Source organism: Zea mays, chromosome 6 (genome assembly GCF_902167145.1).
Source record: "Zea mays cultivar B73 chromosome 6, Zm-B73-REFERENCE-NAM-5.0, whole genome shotgun sequence".
NCBI lineage: Eukaryota > Viridiplantae > Streptophyta > Magnoliopsida > Poales > Poaceae > Zea > Zea mays.
In genome coordinates, this window is record NC_050101.1 from 160,328,431 (window position 1) to 160,335,801 (window position 7,371).

Genomic DNA, 7,371 nt, shown 5'->3' on the forward strand with positions numbered 1-7,371 from the left:
GTGCCCACAATAGTTTCTTGATAGAGTAGTATAGATTTAAATGTAACATTTTTATATTAACTTTTGGCAACCACTACTAGGTGCAAGCGTGCAAGCAGACTTTTTAGTCCGTTAGATCTGTATCCAACGGTAGATACAATTGAGCTTTGTTAGGTTTTTTTATAAAGCTATATCAGGTGGTGGTGGAAGGGTTTAGTGCTAAATTTGACATACCGTTCATCTAGATCTAACGGATCAAAATATATGTTTGCATGCTTGCGCCTAGTACCTGCTTGCATATTAGTCATTGCCTTAACTTTTTTAGAGCAAATTCACTGTCAGCCCTCAAACTACTCGTTCGGTTGTTCAGACTTTACTAGTGCCTCCTGCAAGCATCTAGGTCCCTGGTTGGTTTAAGTGATTAATGACAACATAAGATTATATGTGACTAACATGTGTTTTGCAGAGCAAATGGTAAGTTAGGTCGTATTACAGGAAGTTGTGTTGCAACGGTGAAAACAATCCCTGAGATGAGAACTTGAAACGACGACTGAAAAGATGAATCAAAAGATGAAGGTCTTCATATTCCGAGTGTCGAAGGAGTTGCGGACACTTGGTATAGAATTAGGTCTTCTATTTTTATTTTAGTCGCACTATAAATAGGGGTTGAGGATGAGTAGTTTGACCAAGAGATTTCTATTGTATTGTTGGTGCATATCCACACTCACATCTAGTGCTAGGTGTCACTCTATAGCACACTCACAAGTTAGAAAGAAAACAGTTTAGAAAAACCAAAGAAAAAAGAAGTTAGGGTTGCTGTCTTAGGGGCACCAGACTGTCCGGTGTGCACCAGACCAGTGCACTATCTTACAGTGGGGCCAGCCAGCCCCGGGGGCAGCGCCTCTGCCCCCGAGAAAACCCGAGAGCAACGAGTTTGGGAAATGAATTTTAGCGGTCACACCAAACTGTCCGGTGTGCACCAGACATCTACTGTTCATTGTCTGGTGCACTATCAACACAACGGCTAGCTGCAGAACTAGCTGTTGGAGCTGACCGTTGGCGCACCAGACTGTCCGGTGCGCCCATGCGCAGAACAGTCAAGCAACGACTAGTTTGGTGGGTGGGACTGTTTATACCTCCTCCACCTACCTCATTGAGTGTCTTGCTGCCCACATTAAAGCCCACACATTGCTAGAGCATTGCAAGCACCACAAAGCCTAGTTAGGTGATTAGAAAATCTTAATCCCGGGTTAGGACCTCATTAGCGCAAGTGAGAGCCACCTAGAGCACACACCACATGCTTTAGGCTTCTCTTGGTCAAGTGAAAGTCTATGGTTTGTTACTCTTGGTGATCGGCATCACCTAGATGGCTTGGTGGCGATTGGAGCGCGGTGATCACCTCGAAGGATTTTTTGGTGACCCGTCTCAAGTTTGTACGCAATCGTGAGGGATCCACCGCGCCGGAGTGGCGAAGGATCACCTCGTAGTGAGCACTTGGTTCTTGCGAGGACCAAGGGGGAGCGATACCCTTGAGCGGGTGCTCAAACGAGAACTAGGGAAGAGTGCCGACTCTTCGATACCTCGACAAAAAAATTGGAGGAGTCTTCTTAACCTTACTTTACATTCCGCATTTAATTTGAGCATTTCACTTTGTTCAATTGCTTAGCAAGTATTTGAAGTAATGACTTAGAGTTGTTGTTCTTCTAGTAGTATTTATTTGTTGCTAGTAGTTGGGTGAAGTTGGGCTCTTGCTTAGGGTTTAATATTTGTGGAATTTTTAGAAAAGCCTAATTCACTCCCTCTTGGGCATCGTGATCCTTTCAATTGGTATCAGTAGGACTGGGCATTCAGTTTTAACCGAGAAATCGGTTCGGTTTTTTCGGTTTTTGAAAATTCAAAACCAAAATAGTGTGCCAACGAACAATAACCGAGAATTCGGTTTTCTGAAAAATTCGGTTCGGTTTTTTACTGACTGAACAAACCAGGACATCACAAATTCACAACCAGGCATAAGTTCAGAACTAGAAGCAAAGCAGTGGAATTTAAAGAACATAAGCAGAAATATTAATGCGTAGCCAATTAACCAGTGGAATTTAAAGAACATAAGCAGAAATGGAAACAACAAGACTAGGTTATAGACTATTAATTAGCCATGCTAAACTTGTAATCATGAATAGAACTCAAAATTTCAGTAATTCTAAAAGGTATTCATCGGAACAAAAGATTATGAACTCCATACATGGGCATTTTCCTCACAACAGAGTGATAATTTACATATAAAGAGAATAGAGAAAGTCGAACCAAGTTCACTTGAAAAGGCAAATAAAATCTAGGCAGCCAACTAGAAGTTCAGTTAAAGGACCAAATCATGTCACAACTGGGTACTTGGGTGCCATTAGAAGCAGAATTGATAACAGTATATCACATAATGTGTGCCGCTCAGTTAAAAAAACTTATACCATAAAATGTAATGTACAGTGTTTTTTCATCATAACAATCAATGGGCAATCGATGCATTAATTTCAACAAAATATGCACCATAAAATGTAATGTTCAGAACTAGAAGCAAAGCAACCATAGTGTGCGAGACAATAAAATAGTTCACAACATCACAAGTAGTAACTTAATACATCACAAAATAGTTCAGAACTACAATACAAAAAAATAGTTTAGAACTAGAACATGGTGCCATGCGCTGTGAGCCTGTGATGGACAACCACGCCAGCAGCACATTTGCACAATCCTCGACTGACATGTGGATCTGTTGGTTGTTCACAATTTTCAGATCCTCCACTTTCAGATTGACGCAGTAGTGGAATGACACAGCCGTCGGAGCCTCCTTGCAAGGCTAAAGAAAAGAAAACAAAAGAAAAGGCTAATTCAATTACACTTGTGGACTTGCCTGTGAAGTAGAAGCTTATAAATTTTATTGAGAACGAACACTCACAATGCAACTGGTTAGCAACTAGGATGTGCTTTGGTGTGTCGACTTGCTAGCTTTGCTTGATTGTGAGCCATCCTGTTCCTGCCCACTACTTCTGCGTTTGCCTTTTCCCTTTTCACCATGTTCTTCAATCAACTCTAAAAGTGTGGTGGAGGCATTACCCAATATGCGAATAATATCTTCATTTGGATTAGAATTAACCTATACAACTATAAAGTATAATAAATAAGATGAAGCCATGGTTACCTTTTTCTAATTCAGCCAATTGCTCCATGTTCTCCTGGATATTAATTGGAGTGGTCCTTCGCAGCCAATCCTGAGTGCAAACAAGTGCTTCCACCATGAATGGAGTAAGAGATGTCCTGAAGTCATCAAGGATTCTTCCAGACGTGCTAAAAACTGATTCTGAAGCAACAGTTGACACCGGAATTGGTAGCACATCACGAGCCAAGTGTGCTAATACCGGGAATCTTGAGGAATTCACCTTCCACCATCCTAAAATATCAAACTTATTATCTTCTGGTTCAGTATCTTCATCAAGGTATTTTTCAAGTTCAGATTTGTTGTTGCCACCGCCATAGTTGTGTTGTTTTAGTTTTTGTGCAATTAAGGACTTCATCCTTCCGCCTTTGGACTGTCTTGCTTCTTGAGAATCATTGGCTGGTGTTGTTGCATCAGGTGGAGCATAAAGTCTCCTATATTCTTCAAACAATTGTCGAACACATAGTTTAACAGCAGCCCAAACCTTATGTCCATTTTCCTCACTAAACATCTCTTCAATCGCTAGCTTTGTGTATTCTGATAGTTTGTATCTTGGATCCAAAGCTGCAGCAACAAAAATCAGCATGTTCATATTCTCTTTTTCTTTCTCCTTCCCCTTCCCTCTCTCATTCACATTTCTACCAGTTTCGCCAAGAGGTTCATGCCAGTTTCCCCAATACTTATCATACTTGTCTTTCATTTTCTGGCCCATTTCTTGTCATAGAAAATCATCACTATTAATCCAATTGTTAATCAAAAAGTGGACTTCACCAATCTCAAAAAAGAAGTTGTGTGAAGTGACATGCAAAGAACTAGAAATGCGTTCGGTGAGATAAAAAAAATGTCCAAGGAACTCAGCCATGTTCTTTGCATTCTCCCAGTCTTGTTCATCAGGATACCCTGGGCCTCCTTTCTCTTGTGACTAGTCAATAGCATACATTAGATCTTCATCCAAATACCTTGCAAACACCTTCTCATATGAGATAGCTGCTTTCAACATAAGATATGTTGAGTTCCACCTAGTGCATATGTATAGGTTCAAGAATGCCTTGGTTTCAACCTTCTCTTCCTCAGCGATCTCCTTGAATTTAGCCAAGCGAGAAGTGCTATTTTTAATGTATCTAACAGCAGCTCGGACACGCTTCACTGAAATATCTACTAGTTTGAGTCCATCTTGTACAATAAGATTGACAATGTGTGCAACACACCTCATATGAAGAAACTTGCCTTCAGCTATGCTTGTCTTTGCAATATTCATTATCCTCCTCAAGTAACTAACACCACTATCATTAGAACTAGCATTGTCAACTGTGACACACATAACCTTTTCTAAACCCCATTCAGCCAAACATCTCTGTAGGTTCTTCCCAATATCATCTCCTTTATGCCCCTTCACCTTAAAGAAGCTAATGACCTTCTTATGGAGTTGCCAATCCTTGTCAATGAAGTGTGCAGTTACTGTCATGTAGCTGTCTTGTTGTTGAGAAGTCCATTAATCTATGGTTAGACAAACTCTCTCACAATTTGACTTGAAGAATAGTTTCAACTTTGCTTTCTCTTCAAAATAAGTTTTAACTATGTCCCTTGTGCACGTCCTTCGAGATGGTGGAGTCCAACGCGGGGCAGCTACCTTCACAAAATTTTTAAATCCTGACTTCTCACCAAACATAAAAGGGAGTTCATCCTCTATGACCATTTGAACAAAAGCTTGCCTTATTGCCTCAGGATCATACCTCCAAGTGCTAACACCTTCTCCTTGGCTCACTTTAAGATTTGTTTGCATCAGATCCTTATTGTTCTTATGGGGATTGCGCTTGCAGATATTAAAATGCCTCCGCATTGCAGTAGTGCCATTCAGATAAGAATTAGCTCTAATGGCACGACTGCAGTACTTGCATTTTTCTTTCTTCACAACACCTTGGTCATCCTTAATCTTGATGAAGTGTTCTCACATTTCAGATCTTGGTGCCATTGGTTTTCTGGCATGTTTTTCCTTATCAACTTCCTCATCCCCTTCTGTTCCTTTTTGCTCTCTTTCATTACCTTGGTTATCCACATTCTCATCAACCCTTACCACTGCACCATCCACCTCTGCATTTTCAGTTTGAGTTCTTGCCCCAATCTCATCATCAGGTTCAGAGGACATCTACAGAATTGAATAGTAAACAAATCACTCAAATAGTCTGTATTGGGGCCTTGGGGGCAACAAATAGAATATATTTGATAAAGGAAAATCTAGGGATAAGAGCATATTTACGTTGCAATTACAAGACTCAAAGGACTCCGTTGCAAGCTGGGGAGTGGTGACTTTGAGCGTTGGAGAGGCCGAGTACCCGAGCAGCTGACGTCAAGCGAGCGGAGGAAGACTCCACTACCGGACACGGACAGTACTGGTAAGCTAAAAATAGACACAGTACAAAGTGAGACTAACAAGGTTTAGGGTACCCATTCTAAAGAAAAATTACCATGTATTTAACAGAGTAGAGCATATCCAATCAGTCTAAAAACAAATAGAGAAACAGAGCTAGTACTTCATATCTGCAGCTCTAAGCCTAATGGAGGTTGGATATGTTGACCATCAGACTACAAAGTCGCTACCAACAGAGAAATAGAGAATCAGCTCTAAGCCTCTAATGACACCTGCTAGGCTGCTACTCTGCTAGGACTGGCAGCTAAACAACATATGGCCAAGGCCCAAAACAAGGTCGCTACCAGCTGTCTGTCGTGGCTAGGCGCCTCGGCCGCCGTCGTCGTCGCCTCGTCGGGGGCTCGTGGCTCGGTCGCTCGGGGTAGTGGCTCGGGGTGCGGAACGTCGCGGAGTCTCTAGCAAGGCAGCAACCAGCAGCCGGGCAGGGGAGTGTGCGCTCGCCTCTCGCGCTCGGGTAGTGGGCTAGTGGCTCAGGGGGGCTCCGGGGGGCGCTCGAGGAGTCAGGGTAGTGCGCGCTCGCTGAGCAAGGGGCTGCGCCGCACCGCCGAATGTCGCAGACCCGCGCCGCCGCCTTGTTTGACTGGATACTGGGACTGGGACTCTGGGAATCTGTCTGGGATAGCCGATTAGCCGGATAGGGTTTGTTTCGGTGAAGAACTGGAGACATGGGCCGTCAGCGAATATGGGCTGAAATGGAAATGCTGAATATCGGTCTGATCGGGTAACCGAAGTACGAAACCGAAGAACCGGACTAAATATCGGTTTATAGCAAACAGGAACCGAATTTACAACTGAGAACCAATATTTCAGTCTGATCGATTTTGGTTTAATCGGGTTCGGTTTTCGGTCTCGGTTTTTTTTGCCCAGTCCTAGGTATCAGAGCCTTGTTGCTGCTAGATTAGCTTAACCGCTAGCGTAGCGATGTCCGGTGGGGATGGACCTCCTCTTGTTTTTTATGGTGATGATTTTACTTATTGGAAAATTCGTATGGAAACTTACTTAGAGGGTATAGATATTGGTGTCTAGCAACCCACTCACTCAAGGGTTCCCCGAACCAAGAGATCCCACAAATCTTGTAGGTGATGAGTATAATTATGAAAACTAGAATGCTAAGGCCAAAAACACTCTTTAGGGGCCTTTGCAAAGAGGTTTTTAATAGAGTAAGAAATCATAGAAATGCTCATAATTTGTGGATGGATAATTGTGCTCTACATGAAGGAACTAAAAGTGAGCGAGAGGAGAGATATCATATTGCAATGAAAAAATTAAATTCTTTTGAAATGCTTGCAAATGAAAATGCTAATGATATGTACTCACGCCTTAACATTATTGTAGAGGAAGTCAATGGCTTGGGGCTCACCCAAATTTCACAACCGGATGTTGTGAGGAAGATTCTCAGTGTGCTCACAATTGACAAATATGGACACATTGTAACTGTGCTACATCAAATGGATCTTTCAATTACTACTCCAACTCAAATATTGGGAAAGATCAACGCTCATGAAATGTATATGCACATAAATGACAAGGATGAGTCTTCTTCCAAGAGAAAATACTTGGCTCTCGAAGCTAGCTAAGAAAAGAAAGGGAAGGCCAAAATGCAAGTTGAGGAAGAATCATCAAGTGATAATGATCTTGATGCAAACATTGCCTTGATGGTGAGAAAGACCACCAAAATGTTAAAGAAACTCAATCGAGAAGGTATCAAGTTTGATTCAGGAAAGAAGAAGTTCTTCTCTAGCAAAAGAAAGCTCATCTC